At 40.9% G+C, this 23978-nt stretch overlaps 1 long non-coding RNA gene across 1 annotated transcript; it reads right to left on the reverse strand.

The window, feature by feature from the left end:
• Nucleotides 1-9396: 9396 nt before the first annotated feature.
• On the reverse strand, nucleotides 9397-10641 carry LOC122000478. The gene is made up of 3 exons (XR_006117145.1): nucleotides 10097-10641; nucleotides 9667-9990; nucleotides 9397-9457 (listed from the first exon to the last, which is right to left on the reverse strand). It is a non-coding gene; the product is annotated as an uncharacterized LOC122000478 (long non-coding RNA).
• Between the last annotated feature and the right edge of the window lie 13337 nt (nucleotides 10642-23978).

Raw genomic sequence — 23978 nt, forward strand, 5'->3', positions numbered from 1 at the left:
TTCTTCATCTACCTTTGGGGATCCGATATCTGATCTAAATGTAAGAAAGTATAAAAGAAATATTTTAGATTCAATTAAATAATCAGATAATGATAATCATGTATAGATATTCGGATAATCGAATATAGAGACAAATATAGTAGAATGATATTCTATTCCAAATACTCGATTAAATTATATATATATATATCATGTTATAGATTAACAAACTCTAACATCCATTGTAACATTTATTATTTGTGAATCTTATATATTGTGTACTTATTCATCTTTATTTTTTATATCTAAAATTTATTTCTTATTTTTTAGATTTTGTTTTATAAAATCCATTCATTAACCGTGTTCAAAGAATTAAACGTTGTTAATATATGAGTGTTATAACACTCATTCACATTGATTGTAACATCATTTGGGTGCTATAACACTCACATATTAACATCAATGCCTATGCCTAATATGCTTTTGTTTAATTATAATAGTTGGAAGGAATGTAAAAAAATTATTAGTATAAAGGATATTTGATACTATAATTGGTATGAGTTTAGGGATGAATATTTGATCCTTCCATCAACATGAGGATGAGGATGAAAGTTGAAACTTGATGAAGATGGGGATGGGGACAATGACGGAGCCATAACTTAGTCAACCCCCATGTCTCCTCTCGCATATATGTTTCCCTGATTGGACGTGGACAATGACGGAGCCATAACTTAGTCAACCCCCATGTCTCCTCTCGCACATATGTTTCCTTGATTGGACGTTCTTCCTTGGTTTTCTCCTGTCTTATGTATGTTCTGTTGAAACAATTTAAAATTTAGATATCGTGTTTCTACACCCCTATGTGCAGTAGAAAATTAAAATTTATATTTTATGATTTAATAATTAAATCAAAGGAGTGCTTGTCTGAATTTACAAAATAAACATAAGCATGATATTTAATTTAAGCATGCATTATAAGTTAACCATTCAAATCCTAAAAATATAACAAAGATAAACTATCATGTGATTGAAACATCTTATGTCATTTTAATCATTTTATTTAAACATGCTTAACTATCTAAAATAAATATTCTAGATCATTTAAGCATAACCTAAATGAAACTATTAACACATGCATCATTATACATATGAATCAAAATATATAGGAAGAATCAAACCTCCCAAACAACTTTGTTTGGGGATGAATCCTACTATTTCGAAATTAGCAAACTAGCTCTTTGTTGTTTGTCTCGAACTTGTGCTTTCTCCGTCTAATCTGGTTCATGATCGGAGTCCCTTTTCAAACACTTGATCACACTAGAGATCAAGTGTCATTTTTCATCGATACAGTAGAAAAATCAAAGATGAAGGAGATACTGTCCAAGTACCCCTTCCCAAGGGACTGCCCAAAGAACCCACAAGAAGGGGCAGCAACTATAGAAAAATCTATAAAGTGATGGGCGACAACAATGCTTCTCGAAGAGAAGACGTAACAACGAGGATATGTGTCTCTTTCGATGGAAGAAAAGAAAGAAGATCTTTATCTTCTTCCTTTGAGGGTCTGTCGAAATTCTCCAAGGAGATTAATTAGGTTGTTGTCAAAACTCCAAGGAGAAGATGAAGAGATGACTGCCAAAACTCCAAGGAGAAGATGAAGTGACTACGAAAACTCTAAGGAGAAGATGAAGAGATGGCTGCCCAAATCTCCAAGGGAATCAAGTGGTGGCTGCCAAAATTCTCCAAGAAGATAAAATGGTGTGTCCCCCAAACTCTCCAAGGAAGAAGAGAAAAATACTATCCGAATTTTCCAAAAGAAGTAGGGAAAGTGGATGTATGAATTCTCTCCAAAAAGGAGTGGGGAAAGTGGTGGATAAGGAGGCAATTTTTTTTCCTCGATACATTGAACCTAATGTGATTGTAATGGGCTTAGGCTTTCATGACCCATTGTCTCTCTTCCATCTTGGCCTATTGGGTTTCAAAACTTTTCTATAACTCAATAATGTGAGTTCACTGTAATTATATCAACGATCCAATATCATTGATGTGGTAAACACACCTGCTCGCTATTATGATAACACAAATTTGATTTGTAAACTTTGTGTGGAAGTCTTATACTCTCCTTCTTTCCATTAGCTGGAAATTACTCATAAACTCTTTTATGAATCATAACATTTGATCATATCAAACTTTATTTGTTAATATATTGTTTACTCACATCAAACTTTATTCGCCAAATTCAACTACTTAAATTTAATTTTCTCAACGAGAAATAGGGAAATCAATATTTCTGTGACCCTCAATGGTTTAGAGATACAGGTAGCCATGTACCCACAACTCTTTGTGATTGTCCTTTATTCAGGCATACCCTTAATAGCCTCATCATATGATCACCTCCTTGATCATAAGACGTCAGAACTAATTCTGATTAACATCATGGTAAGAGCGTCTAGCAGCACCATCCCATGACTTCTTATATATCACTAAATAGAGCCTATAAGAACAAGTCAATTATGGTTAACATATAGTCTGATCTCTTTATCTCATATATTCCAGTCGAATCTACAACCATTGATACATCAAGGGTTGTATATTAACTTGACAACCATGTATGTATCTTATAGTAACAACTCATGTGCAACTATGAAACTTCTATCCTAAAGCACATCTTACATATATAAACATCCATTTGTATGCTTGAACATCTTTATGTTCTTACCAATGAAACGTGGTAACACTACTAACACAGGGGAAGAAACTCCAGGTGTGGCGTTCAAATTAGAGGTGTTGGGCCCCAGTTGGGCCGGTTAAAAGGGGGTTGAATAACCCTGCATAATATAAAAGCAAATACCCTTCTCGGACTTCTTAAAAGAACACTTGCATAAATTGAAATAAAGAAATAAGCTAAAAGAAGAGGTTCATAGCTTTTACTTGGTTATAACCGGAGAGCTTGTTGATCCAAGGAAGTAAATACACTAAGTATCTCCTTCAGACGGAGAAGCCTCTTACAGCAGTGAAAGCACAAAATGAGAAGTTAAACTAACAATGAAGAGCACACAAGTGTTGTATTACAATTACCTGTTGGTTGAAAAACTTCTGAATCAAGGCTGTATTTATATCCTTGGTCGGGGCGCCTAGAAGGGTTCGAGGCACCTGGAGGGGGATAAAGTTTTATCCCCTTTGCAACGGATCGCAGTCAAACGTGATCCGGTCAAAGTCACATTTCGGGAGCCTGGAAGGGTTTCGGGCATCCGGACCTCAAAGTCAACCCTGTTGACCTTTTCAGTCCGGGCCTTCTGCTCCAATTTTGCTCGTCTCAGTCCGGGTCTTCCGCTCCGGCTCTGCTCGCTTGGGTGATTTCGGCCAACTGAAATAAGGCTTACCTGAACTCAATTTCGGCCTTCTCGAGCAACCTTCTGCCCCCGCTTCTCGTCCCTCGGAAGCGTTGTGCGCTTCCTTCTCGTCCGCCCACGTACTCTTCCGCAACACCTCGTCCCTCGGACGCACCGAGCCCGTTAGCTCTCTCTCATGCCGTCCTTCTCGCTAGCTACGTCTTTTGCTCATTTCTTGTGTTCCTAAGCTCCTGCACACTTAGACACAAGGTTAAAACACCACAGGACCTGACTTAACTTAATTGATCACATCAAAACAACCTTGGGGTTCCAACAATCTCTCCCTTTTTGATGTGAGCAACCTAAGTTAAGGTAGGGTAAAAAGATATAAAGTTAAAATAATAAATTCTACAGTAAAGTGCAAAAATAAAAAAAATAAATCTACCTCCCCCTAGACTTAATTTTTTCCTTCTCCCCCTTTGATCACATAAAAATGGGGTACAAAAAAATCTAAGGGTAGAAATTTTTTTGAAATAACTTGATCAAATTTTGAAAACTTTGAAACTTTTGATAATACTGAAAAATTTGTAAAAATTTTCTAAGTAAAATATTTTTGACTAACTATTTAAATCAAAAAAATATTTTTTTAAAAAAGCATTAACTAATCCTAATTTAATGCTTTATCAGTTAGTCAATTAAACATTTTATTTCAATATTTTGGCTTCCAAGCTGTGGCGAGGCACTAGGCATTCTTGGTTATTAGATTATCAACCACTTCTAAACAAAGGCTCATACAGAAATTAAACGTTTAATTTTCTTGCTGAAAGTGCTAAACCCTAAACTCTAAGCTTCTCGAGCAACCTTCCGCCTCGACTTCTCGTCCCTCGGAAATGTTGTGAGCTTCCTTCTCGTCCACCTGCGTACTCTTCCGCAGCACCTCGTCCATCGGATGCACCAATCCTGTCGGCTCTCTCCCGTGTCGTCCTTCTCGCTAGCTGCGTCTTTTGCTCAACTTCTTGTGTTCCTAAGCTCCTGCACACTTAGACATAAGGTTAAAACACCACAGGACCGAACTTAACTTAGTTGATCATATCAAAATAACCTTAGGCTTCCAACAAGAGGTTTGCAAAAAAAGATATAGGAAGATAATTCATAGAAAAAGAGGAGTCGCCTCTAAGTTTAAACAAAAATAATTTATTTATTCAAATCAAAACCAAACTCAACATCAACATATTTTTACAAGAGCTTTAACTCTTGTTTAAATAACCTAAGAAATAAGAAAAAGTTGAAACATAAAAGTCACAACAGAAAAAGAAAAAGTCGCAAAATAAAAATCACAATAGAACAAGAAAAAGAAAAAGAAAAAGAACTAATTAAAAAAAAAGATAAAATCTAAACTAACTTTAAGAAAAAAAATTAATAAAAAAAAGTGATAAAATCTAAATAAATTTTTATAAAAGAAAACAAATTCTAAAAAAATTGAAACAAATAAAAGAAAGGTCGAACGATCAAATTTAAAGTTTTGGAGATCCGGTTCACGTAAACCATGACACAATAACACGATCGTTCCCTTGGGGCACGGGTTGGCCATGTTGACCATTGGAAAGTCAATTCTGCCTCATCTGGACTCCAAATAGGGCACTACCACATCAGGAGATCATGGGCAAGTCATCTTCCTTGTGAGTAGTCTTGATCGTCCTTCTTCAAAGCCCAAAAGGGAGTCTAGTAGCCTCGTCTTCTTCTTGTCACAACTCAGAAGAAAACATGATCACGTTGGATGATATGAGATGATTGTGTCCCTAGATGCTCCTGCATCAGATGCCCCAGGTTGAAAAGAACTCGACCTTGAGTTCAAAATAGCTTTTTCAGCATTCATAGTCTCCCTTTTCTTCACACTATCTTTCTATACTGCATGAACTACATCTTCAAATAAGACCAAAATCTCACAATCATCACCATAAAGTACTTCATCATATATTGGCTCGCTAGTTGACTCAGTCTCATCTTCATCATAAATTGGATCATCGATTATTTTGATTTTGTCATCTATATCTTTCTCGAGAAAAATTTATCCAAATTAAAATAAAAAAACTTACAACCTTTAAGATCTCGGGTACTAAGATCACAGTGCGAGACTTTCTCTGTCGAAAATTGTTTATCATGACTGATACGGGAAATAGTGGGTGACCCTAGGGAAATATGAGGATGATAGTCAAAGGGGGTGTGACGGTCAAAAGTAAAAAAGAAGCGGTATTCGAGGCCGGGAAGTCTTTGGCTTGGTCTAAAAAGGAAAGCAACAATCAAGGTCGGGAAGTTATTCTGGGACAACCCTCCCACCTTATAAGCATGACTCTCAATATAACGCCCAGCCGGTCACAGAGTTTGTTGGGCCCTCAAGGCTTAGTCCCCTCATCTCTCCTAGGCACCGCCTCAGTCTACTCTCGGTCAAATTCTTAATTGGTCAGGCCCCTAGGGCTCAATCCCCTCATTTCTCCCAAGCATCGACCCAGCCTACTTCCAGTCGACTTCTTAGCTAGTCGAGCTCCCAGGGTTCAATCTTCACTTTCTATGAGCATAGCTCCCAGTATACTCTCAAACGACTTAAATGCTGGTCGGGCTATGGGCAGAAGACTGTTGGTTGGCTCTAGGAAGATCGTACCGGTTCCACTATACAAAAATTTTGTACAAGTGTCAAACCTTTCCTAAACAACCTATTGTATTCTTTAGAAATTAAATTAGAAATCACAAACGGAACTTAACATTATTGATTCCAAATTTAACTTATCTGTTCTTAATGGTTTAGACTTGGATCGCAAGCGGAACTTAACACTATTGATCCAAATCCACCTATGTTATAAATTCCATTAAATATTAATTTCCAAAATTAGCTTCCAGGACTGCATGGTGAGGCACATGACCTTCTTGGGTATGAGAGCATCTACCACCGCCTAGACAAAGCCTTTTAAGGAAAGCTAATATTTAATTTCCTTATATAACTCTAGGTTTAACCAAAAGAAACAATCGAATCACAAATTCAAAAAACAAAACAAAGAAAACACAACTTCGAAACAAATCCGAAAAACTAGAATCTAATGCCTCTTGTGTTTTGAATTCTTACAAAGAAAAATAACTAGCATGATGCGGAAAATAATTACTAGTTATACCTTTCCTTTGTATGCTAATAACCTCGAGATCTTCTGTCATATTCCTCGCCTCGCCTTGGACGTCGTGTGGGCAACGATCCTCCAAGATGAACACCACCCGAAAAGCTCCTCCTCCTTCTAGTACTCGGCCACCAATACCACCAAGGAACCAAAGAGAGCAAGGGGAAAGGGAAGGGAAGAGATCCGGCCATAAGAGAGAGCACAATCAATAGAATAAGAATAGATGCATACCCTACTTCTCCTCTTCTTCTCCTTCTCTTTGTATCCGACCATACAAAACAACCACATAGAGGTGGCCGGCCCTAGCATGTAGAGAAGCAAGGGCTGGCCCTTGGAGAAGACTTGGGAGAAGAGAGAAAGAGAATTGAATTCTTACATGAGGTCTCTCTTCCCCTTCTTTTATAATACTTGCCCAAGGCAAATAAGAAAAGGCTTTTTACAAAAATTAAAATCTTCCTCTTGTTTTTCATTTTCTCTTTTTATTTTTCCTTTTCTTTCCTCTTGATTGAATTAATCACCAAATCATGGATTGATTGGATGATGATTTGGCCGGCCCCTTGCTTGGGCACCAAGCAAGGGTGGTCGACCCCTTAAAAAGGAAGGAAATAATTTTTGTAAAAGTTTTATAAGCAAAGAAGAAAACCTCTTATAAAATTTTACAAGCTCTCTTCTAATTTCCTAATGTGGATGTTAAAAAAGGAAAGTTTTAAAATTAAAACCAAGTTTAAAATTTTAAAACTTCTCTTCTAAAATTTCCTTTTTTAACATGGATACAAAAATAGAAAATTTTCAAATTTAAAACTTCTCTTCCTTTTTTCTTAAAACCATGAGGATGGTTAAAAAATGAAAGTTTTAAAACTTTTAAATTTTCTTTTAAACCATGTGGCCTAATTCAAATAAGGAAAGTTTTATATTTTAAAATATCTCTTTTAAAACTCGTAGATATCTACAAAGAGAAGATTTTAAAAATTCAAAACACCCCTCCTTATTTGAAATATGTGGTCGACACCCTTCAAACTTCTTGTGGCCGACCACCTTAAGGAGTTTATGGTCGACCCCTTTGGCTTGGTCACCAAGCCATGGGCCGACCCCTTCTTGGACACCAAGATGGGCTTTTCATGAGTGGACTTGAGGCTTCATTGAGGCTACGACAAGGACCTAGAGGAGAAATTGATTTTAGCCTTCCGATGAGCTTGAGTATCCCGTGTTCGCCTCGAACACACAACTCAAGTTCATCAATAATAACTCATTCCACTAGAGAGTTATTATTGCACTACCGCACCAATCCCAAATTACATTATGAGCTCCTTCATATCGTGAGTGTGTTAGTCTCTCTGTGTTTAAGATTGTCACGCCCCAGGTAGTCCCTGTCCGAAGAAATTTCGACAACATCTCCCCTGTACGGCGGACAATATGAAACTCAGTATACATATATCTCTATACCTCGGCCACACACGGCCGGAATAATACAATACAATAAAGAAACAAACCACGCAGTTTTTATCAACATTCCACACAGATATAATATATGATCAATCCACGCAATTTAATAAGGAAAGGCGATATAGAACCCCGAAGATATATGTAAACAGCCTACTCCACTACAACGAAGAAAACAAATCCACGAAGTAATGATAATACAACCGCAGCGGAAAACAAAAGTAGCAAACCCGAATGTTCAATGTAAAGTCCACAATACAAACCCACAATACAAGTATATAAGATGCAAAAGAAAAATATAATCCGACAAAGAAAATCCGCGATAACGGGCTAGGATGGAATATCTCCCGACTACCAACTCGAAAAATAAGAATAACGGGTGAGTTCACGAACTCACAGTAATCCAATAGATGTACAAAGAACATATAACTACCAAGAATATCCTAAGGTACGCCTCCTAAACCATAGACCTACAAGATAGCCTCCTAACAATATAATGTACGATAATGAATAAACCGAATGAGTAACTGTATATGTAATACGCTTTACAAGAAGAATAATAAGAAATGATAATCGAAATAAATGTACTCACCGCGAGGTCATGAACGATCGCGACATACATGATAAAGATAGTCGAACAAATACGCATGTATCCTCAGATGCATGTCAATCATACGCAATACCCAAGTGCATCATCCAATACGCAACAATCACAATAAATGCAATCTGTGCATATGATGCGATATGAACCATGAGACGGCGCCCAGATCTCACACACAATGGTGAGACCGCTGGGTAGGGCTGACACTGCACTCACTACCCCTCAAGAGTGACCGAGTGGACGGATGCTTGAGTACACCTATCCTCATACCTCAAACATAGTGAGGGAGCGAACGCCTCAACTCCCTAGACGCTGACGACGGGAGGGATCCCTACCGAACCCCACAGATCGGCTACCCACGAGCACCCCGGTGCACCACCGAGCAACCCGCCATACACACCTCGAGTGTTGTGCCACTACCCATGCAGAGACACGCTTGTGCAGCCTCATGTAGCCGGCCGACGAGCTCAACAATAATGGAGTCGTCCATCGCCCAGCATGCAATCATGCGGTATGGTGCATGTGGCTACAGAATGTCATACCTGAACGTATCCTCCTCCATATACGTAGGTGCCAAAAAGGTAAACGCAGATATATAACAGAGATATAAACAACATGAATCCAACAATATATAACAAGTATCTCCAGCATCTAATCATGGGTAGATAAGCACTATAAGTAACCATGACCACGAACACATATACACATGGCAGGAGATAAAAGTAAACCAGACTAATGTAAAGCATCTAACAGTAGAAGCATGTGATAGGTATCAACTAAGCTAAGACCAGGGAAGAAATAAATCTACCATCTATCACTAGTAACTATATATAAACTATACATATCATAAGACAGTATCAAAAGATAAGTCAAAGGGTACCCGCCTCAAATAGAAGGTACAATCAAGCTATCCAAAGTCGAGACGCCCGTCTCGAATCAGAGTCCTGTGTCAAACAAGCAATATATATTTTATTTAGCTAAATCCAAATGAATAGCTAAATAAAATCCCTAACTAAATTAGGGCAAAACCCTAATTAACACAACCTCAATCTACCTAATCACCAACTAGATTAGTAATCTTAACCTAAATAATTCTACACGTAACAACTAAATTATACCTAATACAACAAGTATCAATTACTCTTGAACATACCTCAATTGAGCTGCTGGAAAACAAAGTGCCCTGCTGGACCAGACAAGATCCTCAATTAACAACCACTGTTGATTGTTGAAACCAGAGGAGCTACTGGTTGAGGTGCTGCCGGAACCCAGAAGCCACAGAACCCAATTCTAGATCCACAGGACACTCAACCTCACTGGAAATCAATCGGATTACAACAAGGGATCAATCAAGGAGATCACTGATCCAGCAGCAACTCTTCTAAGCATTGCCCGACAACTCAAGCACCCTTCACTGATAGAATTATTTAGATCAAAGAATAGCATAGCATGACCTCCCTGCAAAAATTCCTCCTCACTGGACCGGATTAAAACAACATCAACAGGAAGATCATTGATCAAGTCAAGAACAGAGATCAAGATTGGAGATCCCTAATCCAACAATAATCTAATTAACCACCTACCTCCAAGATCGCTGCTAGGGCAACCTCGTGCACCTCGCCGTCAGTCAGAGAAGAAATTGGGGATTCGCAGACAGTGCTAGGGCACAGATCCGAGACACTCCAGAGAAGAGGAGGGAAGAAGGATGAAGGTCGGTTGCTTACCCGCGAAACCCTAATTGCCCTTCCACGCCGACGATCAGGTGGCACGGCTCAATCCAGCAGTGCCGAACCAATAGATCCCCTCCCAGATTTGGTGGACGGTGGTGGAAGGAGGTGCTCAGCCGCTGGCGATCGGTGATGGCAGTGAGACGAGGTTGCGAGGAGAAGCGATGCTATGCCGATCCGAAGAGAAAAACGCCGGCCGGATCTGGGCTCAATAGGCATTGATGCCGGCGGAGAAAGATCGCCGAGCTAGAGCCTCGCTTCTGTCGGCGTCGCTCGTCCGCGAGAGAGAGGCAGTGAGGAAGAAGGGGAAGAAAGGAGATCGGGATAGCGTCGGGGCAGAGAGGGGAGAAGAGATCGGGGAAAAAGGAGGAGGAGAAGTCGGGCACATGTGGAAACGGCGATTTGGAAAATGAATTAAAGGAAAAGAAAATGATTTATAATTAAAAACATTTCCTCACCTAAATAGGTATCCCAAATAGGCCTTATCTGTACCCGGAATTGATCTCCTCAAAACTCGTCGTACGAGCTCCGAAAAATTCCCAGAAAATTTCTAAAAATTCCGGAAAATTCTGTAAGGCTATTTCTCAAATAACCCTATTATTTAAATTTTCCGAGATCTCACAAAGATAACGAATGTCCACTAATTAAGTAAGTTACTGACAACTCACTTACTTAATATCTAGCTCCAAGAGTAGTATCACTCAACTTCATTGTCATGTCGGACTAAGTCCACCTACAGGGTTTAACATGACAATCCTTATGAGCTCCTCTTGGGGACATTCTCAACCTAGATAACTAGGACACAGATTCCTTCTATAATCAACAACACACACTATAAGTAATATCATTTCCCAACTTATCGGGCCTATTAATTTATCGAGCTAAATCTCATCCTTTGATAAGTTAAAGAAATAAATACTAAATATATGTGCTTGTTATTATATTAGGATTAAGATCACACACTTCTATAATAACTAAGGTCTAGTTCTTTTATTAAGTCAGTATAAAAAGAACTTACCTAAAATGGTCTTACTCAATACACTCAGAGTGTACTAGTGTAATTTATTAGTCAAGATAAACTAATACTTAATTACACTACGACTATTCCAATGGTTTATTCCTTTCCATCTTAGTCGTGAGCTATTGTTTATAATTTATAAGGAATTAATAACATGATCTTTTGTGTGTGACACCACACACCATGTTATCTATAATATAAATTAATTGAACAACTACACTTAACATAAATGTAGATATTTTTGACCAATGTGATTCTTTATTTCAAAATATATGTTTACAAAAGCTAGGCTTTTAGTATACATTCCAACAAAGACAACTCTGTCAAGGAATCGTAACTATTTGTCAAAGAATAATGGCTATGGGTTAGGGAATATTTTGATACTCTGTCACAGGTATAACATGGAGCCTTTCTCCACCCAATGGAAATCCGTTGTACTTCATCAATCACCCGACATACTCTAACACTTGACATTCTCTGATACTTCATGATTGCAGAGATTATGAGAAGCAGTATAAAAAGGAAGACACTTTCCATTGGTCAGGTATATGTACCTGCACGCATCTACTACTGCACTATTGTTCACTTTCTTTCAATACTTTTCACTTGGTGCTACTTATAACTTCAGTGTTAGAGGGTCTGCGTCAGGGACCTCTTCCTTGGTTTTGGGCTTTAATGTTCCTGTGTGATCTGGCTACGTGTGTGTAGGCTCAGGTTGTCCTCAGTGACCTTCACTCCCCCCTCCCCCGCTCTGCTTAAAGGTTCAAAGTCTACGACACGTCCTCCAACCCTAGGTCAAAGTCTTCTCCTTGTCAAAGTGAGCACCCTCGTCACCAACTCACCCATCAGATTTAGCTTCTGGATAGCCCTCCCATATTATAAGCATGGCTCTCGATATAACACCTAGCCGGTCACAGAGTAGTCAGCCCCCAAGGCTCAATCACCTCATCTCTCCTGGGAATCATCCAGTCTACTTCTGATTGGATTCTTAGTTGGTCGGGCCCCAAGGGCTCAGTCCTTTCATCTCTCCTAGGCACTGCCCCAATCTACTCCCGGTCGGCTTTTTAGCTAGTCGGGATTCCAGGGCTCAATCCTCTCATTTCTCTTGGGCACCGACCCAGCCTACTATCGGTATGCTTCTTAAATGGTTGGGCCCTAAGGCTTAATCCTCACTTCTCGTGAGCATGACTCCTAGTATACTCCTGGACAGTTCAACCGTTAGTCGGGCTATGGGCAGGAGATAACCCTATCAGGGTATCACAACTGCTTGTTTGAAAATAAAGACTATGTATCAGGAAATATTCCGATACTTTACTGTTAGGATCGACGGTCGCAGCTAGAGAGGGGGTGTGAATAGTCGCCTCAAATTCTTCGCGTTTCTTCCTACGATTAGGGTTAGCGCAGCGGAAATGAAACCGTAGAAACGAAAAGGAAGAAGACAAACCTCAAACTCGATGGATGTAACGAGGTTCGGAGGTGATACTCCTACTCCTCGGCGTGTCCGTAAGGTGGACGAGCCCTATCAATCCGTCGGTGGATGAGTCCCCGGAGAACCGGCTAATAAATACTCCTTGTGGGTGGAGAAACCTCGCCACAATAGCTCGCAACAGCAATATGGAAATACAAAGAAGAGCAAGAACAAAATACACAATGAATGTACAAATACTCGCTTGCCTTCTCGTCGACTGAAGTCCCGGATGAAGCACCAACTTCACGGACGAATGCCAACAAGCAACTCAGTCAAGAACCTGAGTTGAAGAGCTAAGCTCCTTGCCTTAGCATGTCTGGAGATCCTGAGGAGGAAGAAGAAGAAGCTTCGGAGAAGTAGGAGTAAATTGTTGCCCTCGATCTCCTTTTATAACCTCCGATATCTCGAGCCAACCTGCGAACCGCAAGCAAAAAGTCCGAATACGTGGTTCGAATAACCCAGCCGCTGAGTCACATCGAGTCCCTGACCGATCAGCTCCACCCCGATCGGTCCAGGGTTGTCTGATCGGTCATGGAGACCGATCAGTCTATGCTGATCGGTCCCCGCACCGATCGAATACTTTCATGCAGAGTTGCCCAACTCTATGCATGATCGGTCCCGGACCGATCAGACCTCTGATCCGTCCCCTGACCGATCAGTAAGCTCACAGAGGCACACCGATCGCTCGGGGTCTGCACCGATCAGAAACCACAAGACGCGATCGGTCACTGCATCGATCCGGATCTTGGTTTTGCCCAAACCAAGTCCAAACCAATATCCGTCAACCTTGACCTCTTGGTACATCATGCTTAGCATCCCGTCACTTGACCCGCTAAGACTCCCCACCAAGTGTCCGGTCAACCTTTGACCCACTTGGACTTTTTCTCTTTGTCAAGCATCCGATCACCCTTGACCTACTGACTTCTCAACACCCGATGTCCGATCACCCTTGATCCATCTGGATTTTCCCTTGCCCGGCTTCACTCACGTGACTTTCACCCAGCTTCACTCACTAGGATTTTCACCGCTTCACTCACCAGATTTCCAATCTGCCGGCTTCACTCACCAGCCAATTGCCCGGCTTCACTCACGGGACTTTCCCACGCTCGGCTTCACTCACCGTGACTTATCCGCTTGCCCGGCTTCACTCACCGTGACTTTCCACATCCGGTCCAAAGAACGAGCCACCGAGCCCTCTCCGACCACGGTTCGGGAACGAGCTACCGAGCCCTCTCCGACTTCCATCCGGCCCAGAACGAGCTCCCGAGCCCTCTCTCACCAGTCCGGAGAACGAGCTACCGAGCCCTCTCCGACTTCCATCCGGTCCAGAGAACGAGCTCCCGAGCCCTCTCTGACCACAGTCCGGAGAACGAGCTACCGAGCCCTCTCCGACTTCTCATGTGCCAAGCTTCCATACTTGGACTTCTCTGTGCCAAGTCTCCATACTTGGACTTTTCCCGTGCCAAGCTCCCTGCTTGGACTTTTCACCATGCCAAACTCCCTGCTTGGACTTTTCACCATGCCAAACTCCCTGCTTGGACTTTTCTCATGCCAAGCTCCCTGCTTGGACTTTTCCGAGTCAGGTCAACTCACCTCGGGTCAACCAGGTCAACCTTGACCATGGGTTGCACCCACAATCTCCCAAGCTTGTATCCTTGTAAAACATCAAGATACAACTTTTCTGTTCACGTCAAACATTGTCAAACATAACTCGTCAAACATCAAAACACAACTCGAGTCAAGTCAACTCGAGTCTGGTCAACCATGTCAACCTTGACCTAAGGTTGCACCAACAATCTCCCCTTTTTTGATGTTTGACAAAACTCATAATCAAAATTAGGTTTTCTAATGTTCTTCCTTGAACATTCTCCCCAAACCTACACTCTCCCCCATTTTGACACACATCAAAAAGAGTGAATCAAGGTCAAGAGTTTCTTTCTAATGAAGGTCTCATACCTTTCATTGAAACCCTTAATTTCCCCCTTGATACTAAGGTCAACAATTAACTTAGTGATAATCCCATATCACTCAAGTCTTTAGGAGTAAAAACTCTCCCTAAAAGTCAACTCCCCTTGACTAATAGGTAAAATTCCCCCTAAAGGTCAACTCCCCCTTGACCATTGCACCAACAATGTCTTGGAGAGTTTCAAACCTTCAAAATACCAACTCCCGAGCTGAAATTTCAGACAACCAGTCGAATTTTAGCAATTTGGCACGCCCTGATCGGTCACCAGACCGATCAGGCTCCCTCTGGATCGGTCCAGTGACCGATCCACACAGACCTGGACCGATCAGGGAACCTCCTGATCGGTCCACGACCTCTGATTTCTGATTTCTGATTTCTGAATTTTTCTTCTCCCGAAATTCAGAAACCTCTAGAAAATCATAGAAAATTTCAAAAATTGTAAAATTTTGAGGATACATTCCTCATAACATATACTATCATGGAAAAATAGTTTTCTATGAAAATAGCTTCCATTTTTCAATCTTGATACAAAGTTCACAAGTCTTTGAAATAGCTCAAAGTTAACTCATCTTTGTATCACCTTGTTCAATGATGAATGCTATCACTAGAAAAGCTTCATCAAGGTTTTTCAAATCAATTTTAAAATGATTTTAAACCTTTTAATTTGGGATCACAATCTTAGGGCTAAATGTACATGACTTGTACACAAGCTTTCCCTATGATCCTAAATTTCGAATTAGGCTCATCTAGGTACAAGAACTATGCACCTTGATCCTAACTCATAATCATAATATCTCACACACATCTAAAGTGTATCAAACACATCCAAGTCAATTTTGATGTGAGATATGGGTTTAGGTCATCTTAAGCTAAGTTCTCATGCATTTTCTAAACAACAATTTGATTTCCGTATCAAATTGTGTTTTTGTCCTTAAATCAAATTAATTGATTATAAATGCAAAAGATGATGACATGGCATATAATGATATCATAAGTAAAAACATGTGCCAATGTCATGATGTCATGACATAAAGTATGAAACTTAAATAAAGCATGACATTTAACTAACCTAAGCATTATCATGACATTTTAAATGATCATAAATTAAGTATGATGTCATGACATGGCATATGGTAAACAATATATGGCAAATAACATGTAAAGGTATAGAAGATACCTAATTCTAGCCTTAATTGCCATTTTTGATAGTTTTGATCATTTTGCCATAAATTCTATATTCCTAAGTGTAATAGACCTAAAATCATATCCTCAAGACTTTTAGATCACTATGTGCCAACTAGATTGACTCTAGAAAAATTTCTCAAATGTGGTTGGCACATCCTAATCACCTTAGGAATAACTTTTTAATCTCATTTTCAAGACTTGATTACACCTTGAACATTCCTAAAGTGTCATCTTTTTCCATGATTAGGTTATCTACCTATTCAATTAAGGTTGGCACACCTTAATTCATCTAGCGTGATGGAATCACGCTCCTAGGAACCCAATACCTATTGGAGCTCATTGGGTTCACTAAGTATTCACTAGGGATGACTTCCCTAGCAACTCTTCTAATGACCCTCCTAGGCTTTGAAGCCTTGGTCATTTGGGACTCATCAAGATCAACTCTAGGGGTGACTCCCCTTGTGACCTTGGTGATGGTCTTCCTTGCCCTAAATTTTGTTTCATAATCTAATGGAACATTGTGATAAGTGGGCTTGACCACTTGGGACTTAGGTTTGTGACCCAAACCTTTCTTGTCCTTGGACTTGGGTTTTTGACCCCTAGACCCTAGAGTCAAATCCTTAAGAGCCTTTTCTAGAGAGTCAAGTCTTGACCTCAAGACTAGATTTTCTTTCTCTAATACCTCAAGCTTTAATTTATCCTTTTTCTTTGAGGTATTCCTAGGCATATGTCTAGTTGATTTGGGATTTCTACCTAAGTTCTCCTTAACCTTAGATGAGTTAATCCTAGGGTTGACATTTCTAGAGTTGTCCTTATTCAAGCTAACATGTTTAGCACCTAAGCACATATATTGATTCCTATAATTAACATGCTTATCATTCTTGACAATAGCAATAAGGCTACTAGCATGCATCCTACTAGAATTGCAAGAATGTGCCTTAGAGATTACCTTAGGGTTTGCCCTAGCTCCCCCTATACATGTGCTCGATCTCTTGTCCTTGTGAGGTTGCCTCCCCCTCGGACATTGGCTCCTATAGTGTCCCCTTCGCTTGTATTGGAAGCACACCACGTGCTCCTTGCCCTTGCATATCGGGACTCCGGCTTCCTTGACTTTTGGTGCCGGTGGAGTCTTCCTAATCCTCCTTGGACACTTACTCTTGTAATGTCCATACTCCCTACACTCAAAGCACATTATGTGTAATTTATTTGAAATTGAAATGCTTGAGTTACCTAGGGTTGAGGATGGATGAAGACTTTCTTCTTCATCCCTTCCGGAGGTAGAAGCTTCTTCCTCTTGCTCCATTCTTGAAGAAGAACTCTCCTCCTCTTCATGACTTGAAATAGAGCTTCCCTCATGGAGCTTAGCCAAGTTGTTCCACAACTCCTTGGCATTGTTATATCCACCTACCTTACACAAAATATCATTAGGTAATGAAAATTCAAGAATTTTCGTTACCTCATCGTTGATTGTGGATTGGCTCCTTCGTCCACTTTTTCTTCTCTAAGGTTTTTCCGTCTTTATCCACCGGATGGGTAAACCCTACTTGCACACAACTCCAATGTGTTGGAACCCCAAGGTTGTTTTGGTGTGATCAACAAGTTAAGTTAGATCCTGCGTTGTTTCTAACCTTGTGTCTAAGTGTGCAGGAGCTTAGGAGCACAGGTACTCGAGCGGAAGACGCAGCTAGCGAGAAGGGCTCCGTGCGTCCGAGGGACGAGGTGTCATGGAAAAGTACACCGCGGACGAGAAGGAAGTGTGCAGGTGTTAGGAGCACGAAGTCGAGCGGAAGACGCGCTAGCGAGAAGGACGACAGGGAGAGAGCCGACGGACCGGTGACGAGAGGCGAAGTCTACGGATGAGTCACCGGTGGACGAGAAGGACACACGGTAATCCGAGGGACGAAGCCGGGAGGAAGGCGCTCGAGGAGAAGACCGGAAGATGGGTTCTGGTGAGCCCTATTCCATGTCAAGATGACCGAGGAGATCGTAGCAGCAAAGGAGTGAAATGGGGCTGAAAGTGCTGCTGAAGGTGCCTCTGCGCCTTCTGTGGAAGCCATCCCCAAGGCGCTAGTTTCACAAGATCGATCTACGATCAACCATTGGGGATAAAATTTTATCCCCCCAGGGCGCCCGGAACCCATCTAGGCGCCCCGACCAAGGCTATAAATATAGCCTTGGTCCAGAAGCTTTTCAACAATCACGATCATTCTATTTCCAAACACTTGTATGTTTTAGTTGTAGTTAAGCTTCTGTTTTCTGTGCCTAAACGCTGTAAGAGGCTTCTCCGCCTGAAGGAGTTTTTGAGCTTAATCTTCCTTTGATTAACAACCACATCGGTTGTAACCAAGTAAACATCTGGTGCCTCGTTTTCTTCTTTTATGCTTTTATTTATCTGCTTAATTCATTTTACAAGTGTTAGCTTAATCGTTCGAGGAAGGGCTTTTGTGTTTTATTGACAGGTTATTTACCAACCCCTCTAGCCGGCCCAACGGTCCTACAAGTGGTATCAGAGCCGAGTACGCCTCAGAAGGACTAACCGCCGTCTGACGCAACAAAAACGATGGCCGGAGCTAGCGACTACCCACCTGCATTCGAGGGGGAGTTTTCCATCTGGAAACAAAACATGGAGGTATACCTTAACTCAGATTCTGATGTTTCTTTAATAATGAAATTTGGTTATGAAGAACCAAAGAACACGAACGGAGAAGGACTCGATCTACGCCTCTGGAACGAAAAGCAACGTTGTTAGGACCAAAAGTAGCTAGAGGGGGGGTGAATAGCTCGTCGCGTTCGCTCGGTGCTTGGCGTTGCTCGGCGTTGCTTGTTTCTTCAAGAATATGCAGCGGAAAATATAGAAACAAATACAACCATGCTAACACTAGGATTTTACTTGGTATCCACCTCCAAAGGAGGTGACTAATCCAAGGATCCACACCACGCACGCACCCTCCACTATGAAACACTCCTTTTCGGTAACTACCGAGGGCGGAGAAGCCCTACAAGACTCTCGGTACAAGAAGAAGGAAAGGGAAACAAAATACAAGCACAAAGCTTACAATGAATGCAGAAAACCCTAACCCTAACTTCTCTTCTTGCCTTTGATCCGCCTCTTGACTCGGAGAGCTTCCAAGAACCTTCAAGAACTGGCGATCACGAGCTTTGAGAGTGCTGTGGAGGAGCTGGCGAAGATCTGAGATGAAACGGTGAAGCACTACCGAAGGAATCGCACGCCAACAGCTATAAACGACGCCAACGGTCGAATCCCAATCGATTGGATTGCTCCCAATCGATCGGGGAGGCTTTGGATCGATCCACGGATCGATCCAGAGCGCCTCTGTGCTTTGGAAACATGCCTGGATCGATCCACGGATCGATCCAGCGCTTATCGCGCGAAGCAGCAGCGTCCCAATCGATCCACTGATCGATTGGGACCTCTGGATCGATCCAGAGGGGTTCTGTTCGCGGGGACTCACCGGATCGATCGGCGGATCGATCCAAATCTTCTGGATCGATCCAGATCTGCTGGATCGATCCACGGATCAATCCAAACCTGCTGGATCAATCCACGGATCAATCCAAACCTGCTGGATCAATCCACGGATCAATCCAAACCTTGGTTTTTGCCCAAAACCAAGTCCAAAGCCCCCTAAACCAACATCTAGTCAACCATGACTTGTTGGTACATAAGACCTAGCATCCGGTCACCCTTGACCGGCTAGGACTCTCTCACCAAGTGTCTGGTCAATCCCTTTGACCCACTTGGACTTTTCTCTTCTTGCCAAGTATCCGGTCAGTCCCTCTGACCTACTTGGACTTTTCTTTCTCGTGCAAAGGTCAATCCCTTCGACCTACTTGGACTCTCACCAGATGTCTGGTCAACCTTGACCCATCTGGATTTCTCTTGCCTGGCTTCACTCACCAGGACTTTCCCAATTGCCTAGCTTCACTCACTAGGTCTTTCACCTGGCTTCACTCACCAGGATTTTTCTCCTGCCTAGCTTCACTCACTAGGACTTCCCAATTGCCTAGCTTCACTCACTAGGTCTTTCACCTGGCTTCACTCACCAGGATTTTCTTCCGCCTAACATCCCAGTTAGGACTTCCCAGTCAAGTATCCGGTCATCCTTGACCTACTTGACTCTTCTTCAATCAACCTTGCATTGTCAAACATCGAAACCCAAACCAAGACTCAAGCTTGGTCAACTAGGTCAACCTTGACCTGGGGGGTGTTGCACTAACTTTGATGTTTGACAATACCAACACTATCACTTACAATACCACATGTAAGTTAGGCTAATCCCATAGCCTAAACCTTCTTCATGCCACTAGGTAATGAATACATAAGTTAAGCCCTTCATTCTCCCCCTAAGAGGGCAAACTCCCTCTAGGTAATGAAAGCCTAACTTACTCCCTTTCATTCTCCCCCTATTGGCACACATCAAACCATCTTTGAGCACACATCAACCCGTGCCTCAATTTTGGGCACTCTTCAACAAATGCCCCATTGTTGAAAACTCTCCCCCTGAAGAGTTGCTCATCGTTGTTCACAACTTCACTCGTTGTGACCAACACGATAATGAAGGTCCCATACCCTTCATTAACCTTAACCCTATATTCTCCCCCAATGTAGGCAAATGCCCATCCTTGAGCATTATCCACTTGAAGCCACTTGAACAATGAGGATATCCACTCCCCATTAAAGTTCAAACGCTCAACCTTGAGCATGTTCTTAACGGAAGGTTGACCATCTTCCAAGGTTCATGAAAAATAATTTTCATGTCTTTAAAGAGTCCCTCCCCTTAAAGACATGGTGGTAACTTCTGTCATTGCACCAACAATGACTTGGAATCCCCAAAACTTTAGGAAACCCAAATTTAGAAGTTTTGAGGTTCAAATATTTAAAATTTGAAACAAACCTCAACCTAAACTTCAACTTAGCCTTCCTTAACCAATCCATCCTTGTTTTCCACACGAAAACACCCTTTTTATGTATACAAATGTATTTTCAGGGGTTTGGAATGGTTACCTAGACTAAAATAGGTTCAAAATGCTGAAAATAAGCTTTCCCAGCCAAAATCAGCATCTTCGATCGATTGGAGTTGGGTTCCAATCGATTGAACCCTGCTGAATCGATCCACCGATCGATTCAGTCTTCTTGGATCGATCGGCTGATCGATCCAGCGAGCTTCTACTCGCTAGAAATGCCTTCTCAATCGATCGGCTGATCGATTGAGGCACTCCAATCGATCCACTGATCGATTGGAGGCCTGAAATTGCTGAAATTCAATTTCAGCCAATTTCAGAAACCCCTAGAAAATTCTACAAAATTCCAAAAATCGTAAAAATTTGTGTAGACATTATTTAGGGTATAATTTATCATGGAAAAATAGTTTTCTATGAAAATACATCATATTTTCAAAGATTGACACAAACTTGAGAACTTGCAAAAACTTTAGTGTTTTTTTCAAGTTTGTGTCTAACTATTCAATGGTGATTACTATCAAAAGATAGCTTTCACCAAGGTTTTCCAAAATCATTTTAAAAACATTTTCAAAATCAATATCCCACCATGTTCCTTGGGCTTAATGCACATGACTTGTACATTAGCTTTCCCAATGATGAGAATACACATAACTATGTGTTTTGATGAACCTAAAACTCGAAAGAATGCACTAAATCAACATGTTGAGTTTTGTTCATCATCCTAACATCTCACTTGTATCTATTGTGAACAAAAACACATACAAGTCATCTTATAGGTCTTTGTGAGATGTAAAATTTGGTTTTGCCCTATTCTAGGGATCATGCATATCTATCTAGGCATTTTAGAGATATCAGACATCCACCCAGGATGTCACTTGTTAATAAGTGTTGTTAAATGTCATTTGTCCTTAATTACAAGGAATTAAACTTAATGCATGATTATGCTATGACATACATTAAAATGAAATAACTTTCAAAAGAAAGATTCCTATAATTACATGATGTATGTATGACATGACATGATATTTTTGTATTTTCATAATAAGATATGAGTGCAAAAATAAACATGATGTCATGACATATAATGGGCAAACAATCATGGCAAGATTCAGCATAAATAAAATATACCTAACTTACCTTTCTAAGTATCCTTACCCACTTAGCTAACCCCACTTGTTTTAACTTAAAACGTTAAACCTAGATTGCCCTAAATGCTTCAAAGAAATGCCAAACCTAAATTGACATTTCTATTTCTCTTGATTTGTTTATGCCACTTAAAAATTAAGCATATCCTCAAATGTTGGCATATTCCATTTTTCCTCAAGAATAATCACATAAATCAAGGCCCAGATTGCCTTAAATTTCTAAGAGAATACCAAAATCCCAACTTGGTATTTCTCTAGGTTTTCCCAATTTATGCCATTTTAAGATAAAATAAATTTTTCACCATTAGGCACATTTTACTCTTTCAAGGAGTAAATAATAATTCAATTTCATTTTCAAAGGTTAACAAAAACCTTGAAAATGCTCCTTGAGTGTCAATTTCTTCATGATTGGGTTAACTACCCTTTCACTTAGAGTTGACACTCTCTAACCCATTTATGGGGTAGAGAAAATGCTCCTAGGAACCCAACACCTATTGGTGCTCCTTGGATGCTCTAGGTATTCACTAGGGATAACTTCCCTAGATACCTTCCTAGTGACCTTGTTTGGCTTCTTAGAAGCCTTGGTCACCTTTTCTAGGTCAATTCTAGGGATTTCTTCCCTTGTGACCTTGTTAGTGACTTTCTTAGACTTCTTAGAAGTCTTAGTCACTTTGGTTGCAAAGATACTTCTAGGGATATCTTCCCTTGTATCCTTGACTTGACCTCTAGACTTAGGGTTTGTTCCATAACTATATGGAACCCTATGATAACTAGGCACATCATTTTTTGCTTTGGTTTTGTATCCCAAACCTAGGTTATGCTCATTTTGCCCTAATAGGATATTTTCCAATCTTTTTAGGGTCTTTTCTAATTTATCAAGTCTTGACCTCAAGACTTGATTTTCCCTCACTAAGTCCTTAGTATTTGATTTTTCATTTGATCCATGAGCATTTTTATTCTTGGGCTTGTATCTATCATCCTTAGTGTTCTTGCCCAAATGTCTATCTACCTTCCTAACCTTAGGTTGGGTAGTCTTGGCATGTAGGGCCACATGCTTTTCCTTAATGCCCTCATGCTTTCTATTCTTATGGTAAATTGCATTAAAATGATAAAAATTAGAACTATCATGCTTTTTACCATAACGTAAAGGGGTAGGCTCAATAAATGTTACCTTCTTCTTTACCTTGGAGGCTCCCCCTTGACTAGTGCCTCCTTGAGCCTTGACCATCTTCTTCCCCTTCGGGCATTGACTCCGGTAATGCCCCTTTTGATTGCAAGAGAAGCACACAATGTGCTCCTTGCTCTTCTTTATTCCGGGGATGGTCTCCTTTGACTTCTCCTTGCCCTTAGGTGCCACTTGGCCCTTCTTCTTGGCCAATTTAGGGCACTTGCTTTTGTAGTGCCCATGTTCCCTACATTCAAAACATATAATATGATTCTTATTATTAATTGAACTATTTATACCTTCTTGTGTAGGGGTGACACTTGCTCCTCCATTTGATATGAATGTAGAGGCTTCCTCTTGATCCGAAATCGATTTCCCTCCAATTGATTTATCTTGACTTGTGGAGGTGGAAGCTTCTTCATCCTCTTCTTCTCTTGACCCGGATGTGAAGGATTCTCCTTCTTCTTGATCTGGTGTCACCAAGAGTTGCTCCCCCTCAATCCTAGAGGTGGAGGCTTCACCTTCTTCTTCATCCTCTTGTACATGAAACAAGGAATATGCTCCTTCCTTGCTCTTTTGATTACACTCCCTTGAGAATGAAGCTTCTTGGATTTCCTCTTCTTCGGAAGTTGAGCATCTCTCAACTTCGGAGTCCTCCTCTTGATTTTGCTCCAATGAGTCACCCTCTTTGGATTCTTCTTGGTTAGGTACAGTGGAGGGGATCTCATGAGCCTTTTCCAATTTGCTCCATAGCTCTTTGGCATCTTCAACTTCTCCAATTTCCTCCAAGATGTTTCTCGGCAATAGA

This window comes from Zingiber officinale, chromosome 7A, assembly GCF_018446385.1.
Source record: "Zingiber officinale cultivar Zhangliang chromosome 7A, Zo_v1.1, whole genome shotgun sequence".
In the NCBI taxonomy this organism is placed as follows: Eukaryota; Viridiplantae; Streptophyta; class Magnoliopsida; order Zingiberales; family Zingiberaceae; genus Zingiber; species Zingiber officinale.